Source organism: Hypanus sabinus, chromosome 7 (genome assembly GCF_030144855.1).
Source record: "Hypanus sabinus isolate sHypSab1 chromosome 7, sHypSab1.hap1, whole genome shotgun sequence".
In the NCBI taxonomy this organism is placed as follows: Eukaryota; Metazoa; Chordata; class Chondrichthyes; order Myliobatiformes; family Dasyatidae; genus Hypanus; species Hypanus sabinus.
In genome coordinates, this window is record NC_082712.1 from 151,917,002 (window position 1) to 151,942,809 (window position 25,808).

Below are 25,808 nucleotides of genomic sequence, written 5' to 3' on the forward strand. Positions count from 1 at the left end.
AGATATCATTTGCATTGCGAATTCACACAAGGTTATTAGCATCTGATTTTTATGTATCTATTATCAATTACTTCAAATAAAATAATTGTTACAATAAATGAATCAAGGAATTTGTTATACATTTCAAGTCTAATTGGAAGTCCTTGCACAATTCCATGTATTTAGTTTCCCATATAAACACATATTGACAATAAAATTCTTAAGCTGATCAATTGAATTTGCAATTCAACATTGAACAAAAACAAATAACGGAAATAAATGCAGTTGACTGCAAATCTTTACTGCTCACCCTGACTGCCTATTGACACCGTCAGATGCAGTTTATACCCGTAGTTAATGAACGCCTTTGTCAATTTTACAATAAGCTTTAAACTGATTACCTAAAATATAAGAAGTACATGTCTTTGTCCTGTGATATTTATATCATCAGTCTAAAGTAAACACAAAATTTATTCTTGAAAGTACTCAGAATTTAGGGAAACATAAGAGACTGCAAATCCTGCAGTGATAAGTAAACTGCTGGAGGAACTCAGTGGGTCAGGTAACAACTATGGAGGAAAAGGGATGGTTAATATTTTAGGCCAAGACCCTGCTTCAGGACTGGTGCACCCTGACTCAGGGTCTCATTATGAAACACTGACCATCCCTTAGCCTTTACAGATGATGCTTGACCCACTGAATCCCACAGTTTGCTTTTTATTTGTCCCAGAATTCAGGGTCAATGCACAAAGCTGTTCACATTCATTTTAGAATTCTATTATAAGCATGTGCTTTCTATGTCTTAGTTATGATGGTAAAAAACCAAGTAGCGGGAAAAATGTTGAGCTTAAAACTTCAGCATGCATAGATTTAATCTTCATTCAACAATGAGGTGGGCAATAATCCAAATAAAATCAGAATTAATCAATATTAGGCATATCACTGGACAAATTCACCTTCCAGCTGCAAGGGAGAAAAGTCGGCAATCTATTTTAAATTGTGGCATCATAAACTGCTTCCAGTATATTTGCAGACTGAAGGCTCCAAGAAGACAGGTCGTGAATTAGGATAGCCTCAGAGCATCAGACTTCAAGAAACTGACCTTGATAAAAATTTAGGCACACAAATTATGTAGAAAAACAAAGACTTCTTAACTGTGTGTGTTTATATTGGTGTCTTTTGAGTTAATTACTTCTTAATCATTTTCCAATGTTACAAAATATTTTTAAAAATGCTAGATCAAGTTATTATATCACAGATCTGTTTTAATAGCAAAGTATCAAATACATTCAGTAAATAAAACTCTGCCTTCAGAGGAAGGAGTAAGCATATTTGCTGGTGACACAATAACAGATGACAAGTTGTAAAGATTATGCAGTTTATAAAGAGATATTGATAGCTTAAAAGAGTGGACAAAAAGTTGGGTAATGAAGTAATGTGGGAAAATATGAAGTTTTTCATTTTGTAAGTGTGTCACCTAAAGGAAGAGATCTGTACAAGATACATAAAGATCAAAATTGGATAGATGCTGAGAGAACATTTCCTCTCCTTGGAAATGCCATATCAAAAGGGCATTGTCTCAGAATAAGATCAAAATGAAGAAACCTTTCTTGCTCCAGAGGGTAGCACGTCTTTTCAACTACTTGTCACAAAGATGTGTGGAGACAAAGTGTTTGTATGTATTTAAAGTGGACACAGATACATTTCTAATCAGTAAGACAATCAAGGACTAGAGGAACACAGGAAAATGGCAGGGAAAACTTGGATCAGCCATTTCTAGAAAGACTAAACTTCTGATTTATTATCATCTGAAACTTCAATAATTACATTTATTCTGAAATGAGTGTATATTAATTTGAGAAAACTATAACTGGAATAGATAAAGAATTTTTGGATGCCACAACACATTGAGGCATACTTACTAGGAATACACAATGTGTTTCAGGATAACATAGCAAAGTACTTCAGAAACAAACATGGATGGATGCAAGGATTCAAAACAACATTTGCATTGGCCCACCAATACTCATGCTATGAGAAATTAAATGCAGAATTTCTCCTTTTCCTCTCACACCAACTTATACTATGTCAGCATGAAATTTGAACCATGTTGGTGTTCTCCATTACTTAGAGCTGACATTTCAGACTTAAGTAATGTTAAAGATTTTACTAGAATACTGAGAGCACGTAGTAGGATTTTGATTACTGAGCACATTGACAGCAGTACAAGTTTCTAAACTTTTATTCATATTTAAAATTACATATATTCTGTTAAACTGGTAGTGGGATAGAAAAGGTATTGCTGCAGTTAATTCATTAAATGAAATCTATTGAAACAAATTTAACAATGTATTTTCTATTTCTTTCAATGAAGTGACGTATTAAAAAAGAAACTTGTTTGCAGAAATTAGTATCAAGCATGAGGAGGAAGATACATTCATGCACATAGACTTCCATTTGCCAATCTACATAGGTTTCTTTTTTTTATCCTCTCAAACACCTGTGTCCCCATAGAATTGACTTGCTTGTTTTCAATCACCATCTTAAATTGATTACTTGCTTGTTCTAAACTCCCTTGAGTTTTTACCACCTTTCAAACAGTATTTTTCCTAAAAATATTTTCAATTTCCATCTTGTATTTTGCTTCATGATGCATTTCAAATATATATATATAGTGCTTTACTTCACCTTCTCTATTCCGTCCTTATTGTCTACATTTAGAGCTTTCAGGGACATTCTTTTTCATGAGGTGAACTCTATATAAATGCAAATTGTTTCCAATCCTATTCAAATAATGAACTGCATGATGCACCCTGGGTTAATAACTGTGCCTCTACCGATGTTAGTTCAGTTTGACCTTGGTAACTCTCCATTGTTATCTTCTTGATGTCACATTATTTAGGCCTAAAAAAAAGAGGAATTTTCATTTGATTTAAATTAATGTAATACTTTTCTGTTGAAACAAGCAAATTTCATACGTGGAAGTAGAACTATTCCTATTTCATTTCAGGATTACCTTCTCCCTGCACAAATAAAATAAACAATTGTCAAATTCTTGGAAGAACATTTTCACCCAAACGTGTGGAAATCTGAAGCCATTACCTGGGGAGTCAGTGGAGGTTAATATCCTCACACCATCTCAAAAACATTTAGTTAGATAAGCACTTGATATGTTCTCAATATTATTTATTTATTTGTATTTGCCCAGATTGTCTTCTTTTGTATATTGGTTGCCTGTCAGTTTTTGTTTGTGTGTAATTTTTTAGTGATTCTATTGTATTTCTTTGTTCTACTGTAAATGCATACCAGAAAATGAATCTCAGGATAGTATATGGTGACGTATATGTATATTGATACTAAATTTACTTTCAACTTTGAAATGCCCACAGTATAAAAGTGCTGAACATAGCATAATTACAGGTCAGCTTGATTTACTGAATGGCTAAATGATTCTCTGACCCTCTATGACTCCAAGTTTCTTCTGACGACATGATAGAGAAAACTGAGTTAGACATCTGTCGATTAGAGACAGGCTGACAATAGAAATCCAACACAGAGCAATGAGCATGCATTTATTATAGCTGTTCATCGGTTAAAAATAATGTGCCCAAAAATAACAGAAAAAAACTGTGGGGAGAAAACTAGAGCAATACTTTGTAACATTAATAATTTTCTGTCAGTGTAATAAAATGTTTATTGACCTCTTAATTTTTTTTGTATGTTTTCACCATAAAGTAATCTTCACAAAAACTATTACAATGTGTTCTGCACAGACAATGAAATCCGTAAAAGATTATGGAAATTTATCTGAGTGCTGTCCTGAAATCAGGCAGTTTTTGGCACTCAACAACCCAAGTAGAATATGGGAAAATGCATCAGAAATCAGCAAACTTGGAGCATTTGGCCCATTGAGTCTCTCCCACTATTCAACAATTGTGGTTAACTTTCCACTTCAAAGTTCATTTTCTTGTCCTATCCCATATACCTAGATTCCTCTAATATCCCTAAATGTTGCCATCAGAGCTTTGAATACAGTCAGTGATGAACTGTTTTCCAGGGTAGAGAATTCCAAAAGCTCATCACTATCTGAGTGAAGAATTTTCCCTTTGCTTCCCTCCTTTACAGCTTACCGTTTCCTTTGAAACTGTTACATGAGCTCCACATTCCTTAGCCTTGACTTTTATCTTCTACCATCCATTACCTTAAATACACTTTTGGGCGAAGTAGCAAACCTTGCAATTTAATGTATTGTATTCACAGCTTATTTTTTATTTCTCAATGTCAGGGAGGTCAAATGATTTGAGTGACCACTTTGCTGAATAAGGTCATTCAGTCCATGGGCATGACTCCAACCACAGACAAGGCAATGACATGAAGACTGAATTATCCCCTTTCTGTGTTGTGTCACATACACTCCACACAATAATTTCAAATGGGGAGAGGGAGGGGGAAAGTATCAGGAAACTACCTTTGTTGTCCCGTCATCACTCGGACCATCACGCCTCACGTCTACTCCTGCGTAGCATCACTCATTTTTAATCTATAGAGAAATTTAAAAAATAAATATTTAAGAACGTAAATACATTCAACAAATATCTAATCAGTAATGTGCTAACTTTTGTGCTCATCTATCTTCCTGCAAGAGGAACAATTCATAGTATTTAATGGGGAATTGTTGCTGTTTCATTAGAAGTCAACTTAATGATATTATTAAACTTTTTCTGCCAGCAAACATTAACTTACATGACTAGAATGATCATCAGTTTGCATCAGCTGAGAAATACTGTTAAGTATCTTCTTGAGATCCAAAGCTCAGTTGAAAATTAAAAGAAACTACATGTCGTTTACATTAATACCACAGGAGCCACAATTTTAAGGTAAATAATTTCATCTAATGAAATAGCAACAAATCCCTATTAAATACTGTGAATTGTTTCTTTTGCACAAAGATGAATGGAAATGATATGTTGGCAACAGAACCAACATTTTATATAGCACCGAAGGATATTAACAGGTTCTAAAAAGCTCCATAAAAATTGAAATTGGCCACTGTGCAATAAACACTGAGATTTTCAGAGCAATATTAAAAATGACTAGTAACTTGGGCAAAGAAGTAGGTTAAAGGTGGATAATAAAAAAAACAGATAAAGAGCTCTAAGGAGGCATATTTGTGAGCATATAAAGCCATAGATCGTAAAGGTAGACATACAGGAAAACAAGGTTAGAGTACGATGATGTGAAGTAGGATACAGATAGCATTGTTTCATATTAACTCTTATAAACATTAGAAGGTAAAAGGTAGGAAGACAGCTGAAACGTCTCCACCCAAGCAAGGCTGCAGGCCCGGATGGTGTCAGCCCCAGGGTGCTCAGAGCCTGTGCCCCCCACCTATGTGGAGTACTTCACCATGTCTTCAACCTGAGCCTGAGTCTCCAGACGGTTCCTGTGACGTGAAAGACGTCCTGCCTCGTCCCTGTACCAATGACACCGCGCCCCAGTGGCCCCAATGACTACAGACTGGTGGCAATGACCTCCCACATCATGAAGGCCCTGGAGAGACTTGTTCTAGAGCAGCTCCGGCCTATGGTCAGGCCACAATTAGAACCCCTCCAGTTCGCCTACCAGCCCCAACTAGGAGTTGAGGATGCCATTGTCTACCTGCTGAACCGTGCCTACACCCACCTGGACAAGCTGGCGAGCACTGTGAGGGTCATGTTTTTTGACTTCTCCAGTGCGTTCAACACCATCCGCCCTGCTCTGCTGGGTGAGAAGCTGACAGTGATGCAGGTGGATGCTTCCCTGGTGTCATGGATTATTGATTACCTGACTGGCAGACCACAGTACGTGCACTTGCAAAACTGTGTGTCAGACAGAGTGGTCAGCAGCACTGGGGCTCCACAGGGGACTGTCCTGTCTCCCTTTCTCTTCACCATCTACACCTCAGACTTCAACTACTGCACAGAGTCTTGCCATCTTCAGAAGTTTTCTGATGACTCTGCCATAGTTGGATGCATCAGCAAGGGAGATGAGGCTGAGTACAGGGCTATGGTGGGAAACTTTGTCACATGGTCCGAGCAGAATCATCTGCAGCTTAATGTGAAAAAGACTAAGGAGCTGGTGGTAGACCTGAGGAGGGATAAGGCACCGGTGACCCCTGTTTCCATCCAAGGGGTCAGTGCAGACATGGCAGAGGATTACAAATACCTGGGGATATGAATTGACAATAAACTGGACTGGGTAAAGAACACTGAGGCTGTCTACAAGAAGGGTCAGAGCCGTCTCTACTTCCTGAGGAGACTGAGGTCCTTTAACATTTGCTGGACGTTGCTGAGGAAGTTCTACATGTCTGTGGTGGCCAGTGCTATCATGTTTGCTGTTGTGTGCTGGGGCAGCAGGTTGAGGGTAACAGAATCAACAAACTCATTCATAAGGCCAGTGATGTTGTGGGGGTGGAACTGGACTCTCTGATGGTGCTGTCCAAAAAGAGGATGCTGTCCAAGTTGCATACCATCTTGGACAATGTCTCCCATCCACTCCATAATGTACTGGTTAGGCACAGGAGTACATTCAGCCAGAGACTCATTCCACCGAGATGCAACACTGAGAGTCATAGGAAGTCATTCCTGCCTGCGGCCATAAAACTTCACAACTCTTCCCTCGGAGTGTCAGACACCCTGAGCCAATAGGCTGGTCCTGGACTTATTTCCACTTGAAATAATTTATTTATTATTATTTAATTATTTATTGTTTTATATTGCTATATTTCTACACTATTCTTGGTTTCCCTCGGGATCAATTAAGTATATCTGTCTGTCTGTGAAGTAGGATGCAGATAGCATTGTTTCATATTCACTCTTATAGACATTAGAAGGTAATACACAGCCAAGAGTGCACATAACCTTTGTAAGCAAGGGTAAAAACATGATTTAGTGATAAACTGCATGACAGAGCAGACTTGGGATATGCTCAGGAAGTACTAAAAAATTCAAATGGGTCATGGAGTTATAATTTTGATCAGGGTCAATGAGGTTTCAAATAGTCAGACTAAACCTGTACAAGAAACAGATCTGTGAATGAATAAAGAATTCCAGGCCTAAAGAGAGAATTACCAAATTAACTATCTCCTAATAAGATGGGGCATTTCAACGAAATTGTAATGAATGTTTTTAAACAGATTGATGATTGTGAAGATCTCCAAACTGACTCAGTAATTTTCTTTTCTCACAAGTTGGTTCATCAGCAAGATTTTTGGATTTAGATCAAAGATAATTAAATCCGCCTTGTTTCAAAATCTATACTGTACATCCACCAAGAGGAATACCAGCTGTGCAACAAAATATTAGTATGCAGATGGGGAAGACAGGGCAAAATTGACTTCTGCTGTAAAAAAAATCCCTATTTATCTCAGAATAATATCAAGAATTTTTAAAAGTAGCATCATGTCACACTTGACAAATTCCTTAAATATGCAGGTGAGATCTTGTAATAATTTTCTATTTCTCCAGTCAGAGTGTTGACAATCGAGACCATATATGGTAAATCTGGAGCAATGAACAGGCACCATTTCCAGAACATTAATTATACATTTTAGAATACCACGCACAACCTGCATCCAAATTACAAACTAGTTTACATTGTTATATTTCTGCAGAAGAAGAAAAATATAAGCATATTATGTATTCTTCAATTTGGATGTATGTCAAGGAATCATTGCTTGCCAAGCAGCATTGTGATCATTCATTATGGGTTGTTTGCAACAGTTTGAAATGACAGTATGATAGTCTTATAGGGGTAATTAAAAGTTAATTTTGCTGATTTGAGGACACATATTCTAGTCCAGGTGTGAACAGGTTTCCTTCTGTAATTATCATCAGCAAACAAATTAGACCACAAGACCATAAGACATGAGTGTAGAATTAAGGTATTTGGCCCATCGAGTCAGCTCCACCATTTCATCAGGACTAATCCATTTTCCACTTATCCCCAGTCTCTTGCCTTCTCCCTGTATCCCTTCATGCCCCAACCAATCAAGTATCTATCAAACTCTGCTTTAAATATACATACAGACTTGGCCTCAACAGCTGCCCATGACAATTAATTTGACAGGTTCACCACTCTTTGGCAAAAAATTACAGCATAATGTATTGGAAATGTTCAGCGAGTCAGGCAGCACCTCTGGAGAAAGACATTTTTTTTCCCCAGATTATTGACTCAGGGATTTGATTAAAAGCCATCAAATCTGGAATGCTAACTAAATTCCTGTCTCAACAGCCATCCCTGACCCATAGTGAAAATTCACCATTTCCTGTTTAATTTCAAATTGCAGACTGCCGCATATTTTTTTTTCTTTTATTTGGTAAAACAGCATGTTTTTCAAAAATCCACTCTTTTCACTCACTCCTTTTTCTGAAGTCAACTTTTTAAATTGACATGGTGTGATCTAGCCACACGTTACAATGCATCTCTTTACTTGGAAAGCTTTTGCAATAAAAAATACTTAATCTGATCATACTATTGAATAAAGATAAATTATAATATTCTAAGGTAAAATGAATATTAATCATCATTTTTCTAATCACAAGTTGCAGATTAGTTACTTCTAATACATCAAAATACAACTGGACCAATTTTGAGTACAGCCGGAAAGCGAAGATTGACTGGAAATTTTCTTTGAGCTTACTATGTTCCTGACTACATTCTAGTGGAGTTAGAGTAGTGAAAGACGATCACTTTTGTATATTAAGGTCAAAAGTCATGAGTTCTGATATATAACATTCAAACACAAATAAAATTTAAGATTTTCAAATGCATCAATATTAAAAATTGTAAATCTGTTTCCCTAATTAAAGTTACATTAAATGGGCAAAGTCATAGAACAACAAAATTGAGGTGATAATTTAAACTAGTGTTTGTCAGTTTTAATTAGTTCTTATTTTAAATGCTCCTGAAACATCCCAGAATAAATTAACAATCTCCATCAAGTTCCCCTCACTATCATAACTCCAGCAGAAGACAGGAAAAGACAAAGTAAGCTGAGGAGATTTACAAACTGTGCTAATTTCCATTCTTGGAAATGAACTAAAGATATTTTCATAGTCACGGGATAGCTGAAGTGTACAGCAGTATATATATATAGAAAAGTCAACAATAGAATTCCTATTTGCAAGTGTTACGAAACCCCGTAACTGGATCACTTACCAGCGAAGATAGAGAGGTTCGTTGAAGTCTGATGGTACTATTTTTAAAAGTATTTATTGATAAAGGGGCACAAAAATAAGATTAATGCAAACATACAGATAATATACGTTGTCAATACTAAATCTAAAGCGCGGGTATAATAATAACCAATAAGAAATAGCTCTATCGTTGTCTAGGGGATAATGTATTGTCCGATATAAAGATAACAGTCACTGTTAGTTCGTTCAAGCTGCAGCATTTTTGGGTTTAAGAGTGAGGCGGTTTAAACTTGCCCAGGTCTTTTATGATGCCAATCCATTGAGTCAGGGGAGTGGGTTTCCCCGTTGTTAGCTAAAAGCCGTTTTCCGTGGTTCCAGCCACCAGTTCCAGCAATGGAACTGAATGCACGTGGCCTCCTTCAGATGACTTCCTGCTGTTACGTGGTCGCTTAACATTTCTTCTGATGCGTCTGAGGGGCTGTTCCTACAGATCCTCTTTTATCCTGACTCACAGGGTCGTAGATGTCAATCAGGTTGGGGGTGATGCAATCTCTCCCTCAACCAGCCCACTTTACCTGAGGGCGTTCACATAGCATAGTCTCCAATCCACAACTTCGCCTTCCAGAGACAATGGCCATGTCCCGTAGCTTTACATCGCCGGGGAAACGAGACATTCTGCACATCTCTCTCTCATTTCCTGGGCCCCTTGACCCAACCCAACAGTGATCTTGCGATTCTCACAAAGGAGGGGGCTACAGATGTAACACCCGCTTTCTTCAACGCGTTTTTTACCATCGGGAAAAAACGAAATAATAGTCTTACAGTGAGTTAGAATCTAACACAACACCAAAGTTTTTTTTTCTACAGAGTAATACAGTATCTAAACAGTTAACGATTACAGTGTCACTTTCTTTAATATGTTAACATCTTGTACCGTACTAAAGTCTTGTAGCATCAGACTTCAATTTAATAACCACCTATTTTTATTTCTTTCCTACAGCAACAAAACTAAGGAGGTGTGATCTTAGCTTACGTGCATCTACAAAAGTTTATGTAAATACTAGTCTTTCGATCATTTTCAAACTGAACAGGTAGGCTTCCAAGGGGGTTGTCTTTATTATTCACAGGCTTTGTCGAAATCCCGTACAACCGGCTTTGCTATTTAAAAATGGCGTCCGCATTAACCGTCGCCTCTTTTCCGGTGAGTTCCCACGTGGGGAGCTTAGGTAATGTGGCGAGATAAACCCTCGCCCGCCTTTTCCATAGGAATTATTTTATCAACACCGTGTCCCAAACTTAGACCATCTTCTGAATTTCCACCCAACTCTTTAATTTTATACAGGTGGCTAGCCCTCTCGTCAGGACCCTTCAGGCTATCTGTTTTCAGTTCGACCTCTTTGCTCAAGCAGCATTTCAAATTCTGCCTTTTCACACCACACTCTGGAATAACAATAGCGTGGGGGGCCCTGTCATCTCCCGGCTTAATCGGTAAGCGATCTGCAGGGTTTAAAATTTCTTCATTCGATTTGGGAACTACAGATTTCCCTTTTCCTTCAAAGATAATATTTATCTCCCCATTTTTGAACTCCGCATTAACTTTGACACACCTTCGAGCACAAACACCTGGGAACTCTCACTTCCCACTATTACCAAGGTTAATCCTTTCTTCACTGAACCAAGTCTATCTGACCCACAAGGACAGCCGTCTTGTTCCACTGAATCAAATACCTCAGACTTTTTCTGAGCTCCGTTACTAGTGTTACGTACCCCGTAACTGGATAACTTACCAGCAAAGATAGAGAGGTCCGTTGAAGTCTGATGGTACTATGTTTAAAAGTCTTTATTTATAAAGGGGCACAAAAATAAGATTAATACAGACATTCAGATAACATACGTCATCAATACTCAGTCTAAAAACGCGGGTATAATACTAATCATCAATAAGCAATAGCTCGATCGTTTGTCTAGGGGATATTGTATTGTCCGATGGAAAGATAAAAGTCACTGTCCTTTCAAGCTGCAGCTCTTTGGGTTTAAGAGAGACAGTTTTAAACTTGCCCGGGTCTTTTATGAGGCCAATCCGTTGAGTCGGGGGAGTTGGTTCCCCGTTGTTAGTTCCAAGTCATTTTCTGTGGTACCAGCCACCAGCCCCCAGGCAAGGGAACCAAATGCACGTGACTTCCTTCAAAAGGCTTCCCGCTATTACGGGATTGCTAGCGTTTCTTCTGGTGCGTCTGAGGGGCTGTCCCTACAGCCACTCTTTTATCCTAACTCGCAGGGTAGTAGATGTCAATCAGGTTGGGGTAATGCAATCTCTCTCTCAACCAGCCCACTTTGCCTGAGGGCTTGCATGTAGCATAGTCCCCAATCCACAAACGTTGTCTCCAGGAGACAATGGCCATGTCTCTCTCTCATTTCCTGAGTCCTCTGACCCAACCCAATAGTGCTCTTGTGATTCTCACAAAGGAGGGGGCTACCCCGCACCCTTCGGCCCCTCAGAGCTGTGGTACATTCATAACACTAGGTTCAGTACCACCTGCATCCCCATCTTGGACACACTCAAACGGGACATTGGCCTCTTCCAGGCTTTCAATACCCGTACCCTTTTCAAATTCTAAGCTCCCCTGGTCCTCCCAGTTACTCTCTGGGCAACTCCCTTCCGGAGTAAACTCAATCCCGCGGGCTGAAACAAACTCATCTGCCAACCCAGCAGATTTCTTCAAGGCAAGGGCACCCTTTTCATCTAGGACTGCCCTCATTTCATTATCAGGAACACCTTTAGAATTTTCAACTTCTTCAAACAGTTCTGCCAAACCAGACAGATCATCCGTGTCCAACTCTGGACCTCTTAATCGCTCTATCGATTCCTCATCTTGATTTTCTGCCTCTAGGACCTTTCTCCTCGCTAAGGGAAGATCTACCTCCACTCCCTTACCCTCTTTTGCTTTACTACTTTTCGTTTTACCACCCTCTAAACCCTCGTGGTACAGGGTCGGTAGAAACGTCTTGGCCAAATCAAAACTGGCCAGATTTAAACTGCTCTTGTTCTCAGCTGCCTCTCTCAGCAGGCTGCGAGTGATCGCGCATGCGGGATAGATCTTGGAATCTAGGGGCGGGGCCACAGCACTCACTGGCCGGCGTGTCGGCGGGTCGGCATCATGGCTGCCCAAACCTTACCTCCTGCTAAATCGTTACCGAGAAGGACGTCCGCGTCAGTTCTCGGGAAGTCTGATCGCACCTCTACTTCAACTGGTCCAGATACCAGCTCACAGTCCATAATGACCTTATGTAAGGGCACCATTTCTGTCACTTTACTTATTCCCTTCACTGCTACCATTCTCGTCTTGCGACCAAACTCTAGTACCTTACTGCTGATCAAAGACAGCTCAGCCCCCGTATCTCTCCAGATCCGTACGGGAACTGGTGTGTCTCCCTCCCTCACAGACACGGTTCCGTGTGACAGACAAGTCTCAGACCCTTCTTGTACTCAGTCTACCCGGGGCTCTCTTGTCGATTTACTGATTACCATGGCACATCCGATAGGGACTGCTGCTTTCCCTTTTCCTGTCTCTTTCCTCGGAGCAAAGCACCGAGATGCAATATGCCCCCCCCCCTTCCACAATTAAAACAGGTCAAGCCCGGGAATCTCTGGCCGTCTGGCCTTTCCCTTTCAACCTTACCACTAGCTCTCGGCGGGACCTCTGCCTCAGCCGGCGGGCTTTCTCGATTGTTCCCACGGTCTCTCTGGGAACTTTTATTCGAGGAAAACTTTGTCTTGTGGGTTAGGGCATATTCATCTGCAAATCTAGCAAATTCCGAGATGGACTTATGCGGCTTCTCATTCAAATACGTCTGGATATCCTCCGAAACACAACCTTTAAATTCCTCAATCAGAATTAACTCCCTGAGACGCCCATAATCCTCTTCCACTCTCTCTGCGGTGCACCAACGGTCCAAGAGCACCCTCCTCTCATAGTCAAACTTAGTATACGTCTGATTCCACCCTTTCTTTAAATTTCTAAACTTTTGTCTATACGCCTCATAGCTCATAACTCCGGAGAATGGCCGCCTTTCCTTTGTCATAACTCTCCTCCTCTCCCTCCTCCATGGCCAACGGCGTATATGCCTGCTGTGCCTTCCCCTTTAACACACTTTGTAACAGCGCCACCCACTGACCTCTGGGCCACTTCTGATTCACTGCCACCTTTTCAAAAAGCAAGACATAAGTATCCACATCCATCTCCTTGAACGGAGGTACTAACCTCAACTCTCGACTAACATTGAACCGCTCCTCTCGGTCTGACTCGTGGCTCTTGCCGTAACTTCTCCAACTCCAAGTCATGTTTCCACTGTTTCTCTTTCTCAGCTGCCTCCAGCTGTTTTAACCGCATTTCATGCTCTCGTTTCACCTCTAACTCCTTTAGCTGGAGCGCATACTCCCTCTCTTTCTCTCTCTCGGTTCTTTCCCTCTCTTTCTCTCTCTCGGCCCTTTCCCTCTCTCTCTCGGCTGCCTCCAGCTACTTTAACTTAATTGCATGTTCCAACTTTAATTTCTCCAACTCTAACTGAGCCGTCCCACTAGCGGGTACCTTTTCAGGGATATTCTCCAATACCGCAGCCGCAAACACATTCTTCCTGATATAATATTGAGCTATTGCCCTTCGCACCTCCCACTTTTACATTGACAACCTCACCTCTGCGAGGTTTAACCCCTTCGCCAAATTTATCAAGTCTGATTTGGAGGCCGCCTCCAGCGCCTCCAGATTCCGGTTTTCTATAAATTCACCCACGTTCATCTTTGCTGGTTTCCCGTCTGGCTACCCGCGTAACCAGATCCAAGTTTGGACTTACAAGCCCGATTCACTGGCCTCCCAATTTGGTGTCAAATCTCGAGACGAGAACCCCAATTTTGTTATGAAACCCCGTAACTGGGCACTTACCAGCAAAGATAGAGAGGTCCATTGAAGTCTGATGGTACTATTTTTAAAAGTATTTATTGATAAAGGGGCACAAAAATAAGATTGTGCCCAACAGTGATCTTGCGATTCTCACAAAGGAGGGGGCTACGGATGTAACACAAGGAAATAGAACAAAATTGTACCAAAGTTCCAAGATGTAGATGCAGGATGACACATGGGACAGTATTCTCTTGTCCTAACAAATTCATGATCAAGGATCTAGTGCCTTCCCGGCATATATGACGAATAAACTCTTCTTGGGCTTCCAGCTGGGTGCAGGTATTGATTATAATCGGCATTTTGATGACCTACTCTGCCATCTTCATCAGGGATGGTGCCCAGGAATTATCGCTGAAGACGATGGCTGAGTCTCTCATCGACACATTGGTTATTATAGATACCTGCTCCTGGCCTGGAAGCCCAAGAGGAGTTCATTTTAAATTCATGATTTACTATATATATATATATATATATATATATATATATATATACACACACTTATACAAATGTATACATTTGTAATTTGGCTGCAAATTTACTGCAAACTACTTATGTTATGTTTATTTAAACTAAAGACAAACTTGGTGTGGGCTTACATTATAACCATATAACAATTACAGCACGGAAACAGGCCATCTCAGCCCTTCTAGTCCATGCCAAATGCTTACTCTCACCTAGTCCCACCGACTCGCACTCAGCCCATAACCCTCCATTCCTTTCCTGTCTATATACCTATCCAATTTTGCTTTAAATGACAATACTGAACCTGCCTCTACCACTTCTACTGGAAGCTCATTCCACACAGCTACCACTCTCTGAGTAAAGAAATTCCTCCTCATGTTACCCTTAAACTTTTGCCCCCTAAGTCTCAACTCATGTCCTCTTGTTTGAATCTCCCCTAGAATTACATTGGAATAATGCTGCTTAAACCTATATGTACACAACACTGGCCACCACCGTAGCTTCCAGTTCCAGGTGAACTCCTCATATTGCATACTGTGGAATGAAGTTCTTTATCATGCACATATAATAACACATTTAATGTATAAAGTCACTGCCTCTGAAGGCGTTAGGAATTTGAAAGAAATACAAGTTTGTATGCAATTGTCCCAAGTGAAATTTCAAGAGCATTAAGGACTCGCAAACATTTCTCAGATTAACATTTTATTACTAACTACTGATGCAAATGTAGCATTAAATCATTTCTACTAAGAAAATGCAGAGAAGTTTGAACATTAGGAAGTGATGATCCAATCAAAAAGCATGGGGAATAATAAAAATAATTGTGAAATCATGGTGTATGGCAATGAAATGGGTGACAGATTATACATAGCAGGAACTGTTCTACATAGTTCACAAACACTGTCATTGAGTTGTGTTCACTTTAAGAGACAGTGTCAGATGTAATGATGTCAGTGTAAGGCGATTGCCCTTGGTTTGTTCGTGATTGAAGCAAAGGACTGTAGCTTCTGTTAAGCACATGAAACAACTCTCACATGTTTTATTCACAAAATCCTACATTTAGACCCTGATGCCCTTAGATGTGTCCAGAGTTACTCAACGATAAGTCGACCAACAGAGCTGCTTTGAAGCTGCCGGAGTTTTTGGAACCACGTGGTTTGCACAGCTGGAAGTCCAGTTCTCACTGCGAGAAATCTTACTATGTTGTAGCATCATTAAGTGGTTCCACTGCAGCCAGAGTGGTGAGTCTACTAGAAGACCCGCCTGGATGTGATAAATATGTCGCTCCGAAAACCTACCTATTGCAGACATTTGGACTATAATTCTAAGCGAGCCAAATAGCTGCTCTCTTTGCCCAGTCTGGGTGATGCTAGGCCAGCAGAACTAATTGACCACATGCTTTCTCTCCAGAGCAATCATCATCCTTGCTTATTTTTTAAAAAACTCTTTATGCAACAAACACCTGATCAAGTTAGTACAACCTTTGCTAATAGACCCATGAAGGACAATAGGTGCACAGTTGCTCCTCCTTCCCCAGTCTCAATAAGTCCTGTTAGCAGAGCCTCCAGCACACTCATACCTGTGACTTTGAACCAGACAATACCATGCGCGATTTGGCATGAATGCCAAGTGGTGACTGCCATGCAGCTTTGACAGAGCCAGCGCATCAGGACGGCGAAGATCAGTGAACACCGTGGGTTCCTGCTGCCAGGATTATCTGTTTGGACACCCTTTCAGAGCAACGCTTCCTGTGTGACATGAGTGCTCATGTGAGTATGCTGCCTGCATCACCCATTGTTTATAAGGCAGAAAGCAACAGACATTCGCTGGAGGCAGCCAATGGCAGTAGGATCCAGACATGAGAGACAGACGTGATGTTCTGCTTTAGAGGACGACTCTTTACCTGGTATTTTGGCTTGGCAAATGTTTCTGAGCTTCGGCGCACGTTCCCCATACACCAAAGGACTGTCAGTAGATCTTAAGTACTGCTAGCATGTTGATGTAAATACTTTGGGTCATTACCCTGTACTCCCAGAATGTTTCCAAACATCACAAAGCCCACATTTTCCACAAAGCATGATCTCCAGCACCACATTTCCACAATTGGATCCCAACTGCATACCTGTACGCGTAGGCTGGAATGAAAAGCTTGCCAACATGGAAATGCTCGGCATTGTATGCAGGTCGAACAGCCCTTGGACTTCACCCCTGCACATGGTCCCTAAGCCCAATGGTGCTCACTGTCCATGCGGCGATTACTGTTGCCCTAACGATGCCACAATCCCCCAGTCGTAATCTAGTCCCACATATTCAAGACTTTTCCGCCTGTTTAGCCAGAAAGATAATTTTTTTTCTAAAGTGGACTTAGAGGCTACCGTCAGGTGCCTGTGGCACTGAGCATGTTCCTAAAACTGCTCTTATAATCCTGTTTGGTCTTCTTGAGCTTCTGTGCATGCCATTTGGGTCGAAAAGTGCAACACAGACTTTGCAGTGACTAATGGGCTCTGTGTTAAAAGATTTAGATTTTCTTTTTGCTAACCTGGATGACATACTTGTCACTAGCTCATCCAAAACTGAGCACTTGTCACAGCTCCACACAATTTACAAACACTTATGCCAACATGGGCTGAGTACTAACCCTGCTAAGTACCAGTTTGGGCTGTCTACTATTGACTTTTTTGGTCACTCTATCTCCACAGAAAATGTGACACCCCTGCCATCAACAGTCACCGTGACTAAGGACTTGCACTGTCCCACACTATCAAAGCACTGAAAGAGTTTTTAGGTAAGGTGATTATCGTTTCATTCTGCAATCTGCTGAACTTAAGCTTGCCTTGTATAGCGCCCTTCAAGGGAATGCCCCTTGAGTTGTCAGCAGACCTGACCCAAGCATTTAATGACACCAGGCTAGCTCGTTCAAATGAAACCTTACTGGTGCACCAGCTCTTTGAAGCATCAATAGCCGTCACTGCTGATGGCTCAGACTGTGCTGTGCATGCTGCGCACAAACAATTGCTTTGCATGTGGCAGCCACTCACTCACATTCTTCAGCCAGCAGTCCTGCACCCCACTCCCCTCCCTCAAGAGGAAGTACAGCTCACTTGACCAGAAGTCATTCAGTCTGTATCTAGCCATCCACTATTTTTGTTTTCTACTAGAGGGTCAGTATTTCACAACAAACCCCTTGTGCACATGATGCCAAAGAATCAGACCCTAGGTCTGCAAAATGAGGGGAAAAATTATAGTGTGGCAGATAGCTACTTAAGGCTCGCTGTCAATGCCATACACTTTGGCGTTCACTATCCCCTCATGGCAGCAGACCAAGCTGCTGACCCAGAGGTCCAGGCTTACAGAACAACAGGCATGGGCCTGCAGTTGGTTAACATCAAGTTCAGGTTTTCTGTAGTTTCCCTCCTGTGCAATGTCTCCACCAGTCACCCTTGCCCCATCATGCCTGCAAACTGAAGCTGAACTGTTTTTAACTCCATTCACGGCCTCTCACATCTGGGTAGAAAGGCTTCACAGAAAATAGTCGCTTTAAAGTTTGGGTGGCACAGTATTAGGAAGGACTGCGAGACTGGAGTGCACGCTGTGTTGTGTGTCTGTGGGCAAAAATTAACCGTCACATTCAGGTACCATCAGCACCTTCTGAGGTCCCTGAACGACAGTTCGACCACATCACTGAGAACCTGATTGGTCGTCCCCTAGTTTCACGTATCTCCTTATCACGGTGGGATGTGCCACCGGGTGGCCAGAGGTTGCTCTCTAGTGTCAATGACAGCTGCAGACATGGCTCAGGCGTTCATCTACACCTGGGTCACCCAGTTCAACTCCCCACCTAATACTTCTTCCAACCACGGTCCCTAGTTCACGTCAGACTTCTGGGCAGTTATGGCCCTCAGTCTCTGCATTATATTGCACCACACCACAGCGTATCACCTGCAGTCCAATAGTCTGTGACAGTGGTTTCATTAAAGGCTGCTCTGAGCGACCATAAGACCATAAAATAAAGGAGCAGAATTTGGCTATTTGGCTCATCGAGTCTGTGTCATTTCATCATGGCTGATCCATTTTTCCTCTCAGCCCCAATTTCCTGCCTTCTCCCCAGTTCGGTTCATGCCCTGTCCAATCAAGAATCTATCAATCTCTGCCTTAAAGATACATAAAGATTTGACCTCCACAGCTGGCTGTGACAAAAAATTCCCCAGATTCACTACTCTCTGGCTAAAGAAATTCCTCTTCATTTCCGTTCTAAAAATATGCCCCTCTATTCTGAGGTTGTGTCAGCTGGACTGAAACATTCCCATCATTGGAAACATCCTCTCCACATCCACTCTATCAAGGCTTTTCACCATTTGATAGGTTTCAATGAGGTCACCCCCCGCCCCATTCTTATAAATTTCAGTGAACACAGGCCCACAGCCATCAAACACTCTCCATATGAAAAACCATTCAATACTGAAATCATTTTTTGTAAACCTTCTATGAAACCTCCCCAGGTTCAGCAAATCTCTTCCAAGATAAGGGGCCCAAAACTGCTGTCAATGCTCCAGTGCTTTATTAAGTCTCAGCATTACATCCTTGCTTTTATGCTTGGTCCTTTTGAAACGAATGCTAACATTGCATTTTCCTTCTTCACCACATACTGAACCTGCAAATTAAACTTTAGGGAATATTGCACATGTACTCCCAAGTCCCTTTGCACTTTAGTTTTTTGTGTTTTCTCTCCATTTACAAAATAGTCAACCCTTTCATTTCTTCTAGCAAAATGTGTGACCATATACTTTCAGACACTGTATTCCATTTGCCATTTCTTTGCCCCTTCCCTGATCTGTCTAAGTCCTTCTGTAGCCTCCTTACTTCTTCAAAACTACTTGTTTCTCCACCCTTTCCACTAATTTTTGCTCAATTATATGCCCTCTCTTGGGCTTTTACATGGGTTTTGACTTCCTTGTTAGCCATTGTTATGTCAATTTTTCTTTAGAATAATTTCTCCTCTTTGGGATATACACAAACCGTTGTATGTCCTATGCCTTCCGAATTGGTTCCAGAAATTTTAGCCATAGCTGCTCTGCCGTCATCCCTGCCAGTATTCTTTTCAAATCAATTCTGGCCAGCTCCTCTCTTATGCCTCTGTAATTCCCTTTTCTCCATTGTAATATTAACACATATATGTTTAGCTTCTCCTTCTCAAATTTCAGGGTGAATTTGATCATATTATGATCACAAAGGGTTCTTTGACCTTTATTTTGTGTGCCATACTCTGCCAGAGCCTCAGAGACCACTTTTTTTTAAGTGGTTGTCTTGGAAAGATTCTGTGAGTGGACCCCACACCATTCTCACAGCACAGTGTTTTCTTTCACAAGGCCGAGTTGCAAGCTCAACACTCAACCCAGCACAGATGGGAAGTGTGTCTGGGAGCGGCCTGACTGGATTCGAACTCGGGAACCTTCGCTCCAGAGTCCAGCACTGATGTCACTGCGCCACCAGTTGGCTCTTTTACCTTAAGCTCTCTAATTAATTCTCTAATTAACACACAGTATTTTGTGCGTGTTTCTTGCATTTCCAGCATCTGCAGATTTTCAGTTGCTTGAGATTGAATTATCTCATCTTCAGCACTATTATCTGCCTTTATTACGATACTGCTTGCATTGAAATACAGGCAGCTCAGGACACTAGTCACACCATGTTCAACCTTTTGATTCCTAACTTTGTCTGAGTGCCTCCCTGATGGATGAGTGTTGGCACAATTGTTTCCCATGGGCCCTGCAGTAGCTCAGAATGGCTCCAAAAGAGAAACTGCAGTTCTCCGCAGCCAAGTTATTGTAAGAGCAGCCAGGTGATTTTATTCCTGGCCAGCGTCTTAGCAGTGTTCTCCCCTCCACAGTGAACTCAATTCTTTAACATCTATTCCTGCTTCTCATCATGGCATACAGTAGTCTTGGGTTCCTGCTATGATTTTATTCACTATGATGCACATCAAAACCCCCTGCAGCCCCCTTACAATGGCCCATTCTGCATTTTGGAATGGGGAGAAAAAACTTTTATTTTAGATAGGAAGAGTAAACCTGAATATATTTCTATAGATCACATTAATCCATCACATCAAGACCTGGATGGTTCCACTACCATACCCCTTGCATCAGGGCATGACCATGTACATGTCAGCACACTCCTAAATGAGCAAGAGGCACCTACTGTTACTCCAACCAAAGCACACAGGACTGGAGCCAGGCATTTCATACGAGCTCCAGACAGACTGACAATGCTGGTTTTGGTGAATTGTGGCTGGGGTGGTGACCTGTGTAGGATAGAAACAGCTTTACATAATTCACAAACATCATAACTGAGTTGTTGCGTTCACTTTAAGAGATATTACTGATGTAATGACGTCAGTGCAAGGCGACTGCTTTTAGTTTGTTCGTAATGGAAGTAAAGGGTTGCAGCTTTTGTTAAGTACATAAGTGACTCTTGCATGTATTATTCACAAAATCCTACAATGGTTCTGCTAACTCTGTCCCACAATCCAAGATTTAAATATAGAGAATAATCAGGGTCTAATAATTATTCATGATTTATGTGTATGTTTGACGGTTGGGGGGAGAAAATCCCACACATAAGCATTTCTAAACAATGGAATTACTGCAACTCATGGCACAACTTATGTAAAACCTTGGCAAGTAAAATAGAGGCTGTGATTATCATAAAATGCATAAATCATAAGCTAATTCTCTGATTACTTTTAGATTGACAGAAAACAAACAGAAGTTACATGAAATGACCATCATTTACCACCGTCTGACAGTTTGATAGAAAATCCTGAAATATTCGGCTCAGGCAGCATCTGTGGAAAAATAAACAGTTAACAATTCCCTCATAATTGGAAAGGAGGGAAAAATAATTTGCTTTAATATCAGAAGATGGACTTCTCTGCAGTGAAAAAATTCAATGCATCAGTCACCAAAGTGATTGGTTTTCTCAATCCACCTGGCTGCCTGCCACTTTAATTCACCATTCTACTCCAACTTATTTGTGTCTTCCTACATTGTTCGAACAAAGATCAGCATGATATGAAGTAATAATACCTCATCTTCTGTTTTATCACTTAAATATTGAATTCTCCAACACTCTTTCTTCTTGTCTGTCAGAACTGGCTATTTTCCCGTGTCATCATTTTGGCTTAGATTTTCTTTTTCTATTTACCTACTTTTGCCTGCTGGGTATGTCTGACAGCCTTGTAATTAATATTAAGCAGACAAAGCAAAACAAGATGCATACAACTGTTACATAACTGGCCTTATCAACCTATTTGGTCTCACCCTTTCAGAGGTATTTATTCTTTTTTCTACACCTCTCCCCCACTGACTCAACTACTGAACACCAATTTGTTTTCCTTAGAATCCCAATTGTGACAAGGGATTCCAGCCTCAAATTGTTAAATATTTCTCCTTCCACATTTGCTGCCCAATCCAAATGCTTCAAAAATTTCAATTCATTTCAGCATTTCCAGCAGCTGCAGTTCTTTGATTTTTATGGAACGGTGGTCCATGGGAGAGTATTTGTAGGAAAGTCTCCTGCAAGTACTCTCCCCTTTTTCTCTAAGAAAAGTTGCCATGACCTGAAAGTGAGCAGAGCCAAAGCTTCTAGTGCAATCTCAGTCTCTACATCCACTGTGAATGATGATCTCTGCAGGTAAAGCATTTCTTTAGCATATTAAAACATCATTGTTGAACACTTGACAGCCTGACATAATAAAAAAAATACTTGGCTAACTAACCCCCCCCCCACCCCCAACCCCGAAGGGTTCTCTCAAGGGACAAGATTTAGAAGGAAGATGGGTGGGGTGAAAGGGTGGAGCATGCATTTAGCAGGCAATGAGAAAGACTGTTTACAGAGATAATAGTTATATCACTGAGTACCTTCAAAGAAGCAACAAGAAGTGGATGCAAATATCTTGAGTGCAATCACCTGTCATTTCAATCCTATCTGCCTATAATACAATATGTAATGTCTCTCTGCACCCATTTGAGTGAGCATGAATAATTGATCAGCCATCACTCTCCAGCTTCCTAACTGCTACTGTTATTAACAGGTGCAGTAGTATAGACATAACTGCGCCACAGGCAATCCACATATCTCATTAGAGGGCAGTATGTGACATTTACATCTTAGTTGATCAAGACCAGAACACACATTGTAAGTTCCAACAGGCCCTTTTGACTTTAAACTGAACAGCTGCATTGAAAACACAATTGGACCAAAGTTATTTTTTTAAACTAATATTTTCCAGACACTCATACAATGATATTAGATCGAACACAATTGCTTACTATTACTGTAAAGTGCAGCTACAACATCAGATTCTTCTGACTGCCTTGAGGATAGCAAGCATATGGATTCCAATGATATTAAGTAGGAAATTGTATCTTTTAGCAGATTACACATTCTGACTCTTTGCAATGTATTAGAAACAGACTAAATTATTAATAAAAATACATTTAATATTCAATGATTGAGGAACTAGAGAACTGAAGGATGTTGTACAAGAAGTCATCCCCTAATGCTCTAATTTGCACATAGGTTGTTTGTCAATCTTTATTTATGAATAGATTTTCATAAATTATATTGCATTTTTCCTGTAAATACGTACAAGAAAATGAATCTCAATGTAGTATATGGTCATATATACATACTTTGATAACATATTTACTTTAAACTGAGTGAATAGGTTTCAATCTGCTGTGACCAGCATAATGTTTTCCTTGTGCTGGCAGCCTTAGTCAATATTGTCGCCAAATGTCTGCATGCTTCATGTCCTTGATGCTCCATAATACTCACATAATAGGATTAACAACTTTGGTGCCATTACTGTGAATGAATTTGTAATTCATTACAAGAGAAATTCGATATCTTACATTAGCAAATATGTAATGGCAAACCAAAGTACAAGACAATAGGAATGAGAATAGGTCATTGGGATGAAGTTTCAGAGTCTCCTCTGTCTGTCTTTCCTTCTTCCCCCCCCCCCCTCCAGCTCCCCCAACATATATTGCCAAAGAAGAATAGAAATTAATTCCTGTCTGTATCAGCAAAACTCAACTGCCTGCATAGGTCAACAACATTCATAGAAACTCTCTCACTTTCATTTTCATCTCTTACAGAATTCAATAACAAAGATGCTGGCTTCACATTTCAACTTAATTGAACTTTTGTGACAACTTTGGTACTCATGATGACTCAGAACATAGTGCAACATGTAATCCTCAGGCTTAGTTTCAGCTCTGCTGCCTGTGTATATTATTTCCCTCGTAATGACTTTCTCTTTCAGCCTTCCTCTTCACACTTACAGGGTTGCTCTTCCCTTACAATGTTTCTCCTTCACTCTTACATTTGTTCGTTCAATACTGATGTTTGTACCCCTCCCATTTATTGTTTCAGTAACACATTCAGCCTCCCATCCATTTTATCAGATGATTTATTGAAAATATTATCCTTTTCCCATTTTATTGAAAATCTTTACCAAACCTGGTAATTGCCCACCCCTCTCCTTCATCATTCCCCATTCCTGTTCCCTCTCTCCCCTATCTCCTTACCTACCCATTACTTCCCTCTGGAGCTTCTCTTCCTCCCCTTTCTTTCATGATCTTTTACCCTCTCCTATCAGATTCCCACTTCTCCAACCCTTTGTCTCTTTCACCAACTTCCCAGCTCTTTACTTCACCTCCTCCCCCTCTCCCAATCTCACCTATCACCTGCCACCTTCTGTGTCTTCTCCCCCCCCCCCCCACCTAGCTCTGACTTCTCATCCTTTTTTCCAGTTCTGATGAAGGGTCTTGGCCTAAAATGTTTACTGTTTATTCAGTTCCATAGATGCGGCCTGACCTACTAAGTTCTTCAAGCATTTTGTGTGTGTGTTGTCTTAGATTTCCAGCATCTACTGATTTCTCATTTCTGCCCTTGAAAATCTGATTAATTGTTTTTGTTTTCTGATCACCATTTCTCTCTACAGTCTGTTATTAGTTTCCCTTCCCATTATTCACAAGCAATACATTTCCTTCTACAATATCTGCTACAATCTCATCTATATCATAGCTTACACATATTAAAACAGCCCAAGCTCGATACAGACATCTTTAGTACAACTAACTTCTTACATTTCCTTAACATATCTCCTCCTTTCTCTTCTGATGCTTTTTAACTCTAGACAAGTACATTTCAAACTCTTAAAAATGATGCTTTGAGACAATAACTGTTTTGAATTCAAGCATCTGTCTTTGTGTATCTGAGTTTCAATGTACTTTCAGCTAGGAAATATAATTTACCAGGATGCTGACTAATTGGAGAATATGTATTCTGTGGATAGGTTGAGAGAACTAGGGCTTTTTTCTTTGGAGCAAAGCAGGATGACTTGATAGAGGTCTATACAATGATAAGGGGATTAGACAGATTTATGCCAGGGCAGAATAACGAGAGGACATAATTTTTAAATGATTGGAGGAAAGTATGGGGGAGATGTCAAAGGCAGTTATTTTTTAATATATAAAGATAATTGGGTGCATGGAATGTGGTAGAGCCAGATATATTAGAGTCATTTAAGAGACTCTTAGATAGGCACATGGATGAAAGAAAAGTGGAGAGCTATGTGGGAGGCAAGTGTTAGATTGATCTTGGAGTAGAGTAAAAAGTTGGTACAACCTTGTGGGCTGAAGTGTTTATATAGAGCTGCACTGTTCTATGTTCTAAATCAACTTCTAAACCAACCTTAAAGGTGTCAGTGATTTCAGTGCACAAATTACAAATTCTCTCTGTAACCATCTGGGAAGCTGGTGCTCCAGTTCCCTCCCATATTCTAAAAATAAGTTAATTGACCATTGTAAATTGTTTTTTATTGTAAATTATTGGCTAAAAGAATCAAAGAGTAGGAGTAGGTAACAGTGACATAGGGGGATGTTAAAAAAGAACAATTGGAGTCTTTCTCTGGGAGCTGACATGGAACAAATAACCCACATAGATTCCTTTTATCATGACAAGTTCAAGATCAAAAAAGCTTGCTTGTTTAATTCTTTCATGGTGTTGCATGACTCCATTGCTTGAATTTACTCCCAAGACTACTCTACTGACTTTGCAGTGTGGATATACAACTATGTAGTGAGTTAAACACCTTCTCAAAAATCACACAAGATCACCCAGCATCTTTCTGGGTTTTTAAATGAGATCTTACTTGTGAAACTGC

At 40.5% G+C, this 25,808-nt stretch overlaps 1 protein-coding gene across 2 annotated transcripts in view; it reads right to left on the bottom strand.

Annotated features, from left to right (window-relative positions):
• Positions 1 to 25,808, bottom strand: part of lrrc4ca (leucine rich repeat containing 4C, genome duplicate a) — a 1,033,148-nt gene that overhangs the window by 830,087 nt on the left and 177,253 nt on the right. For both annotated transcript variants that reach the window (XR_009513335.1, XM_059975961.1), the window contains one exon: positions 4,448 to 4,519. The gene's annotated coding sequence lies outside the window, so the exon portion shown is untranslated. The remainder of the gene's footprint in view (positions 1 to 4,447; positions 4,520 to 25,808) is intronic.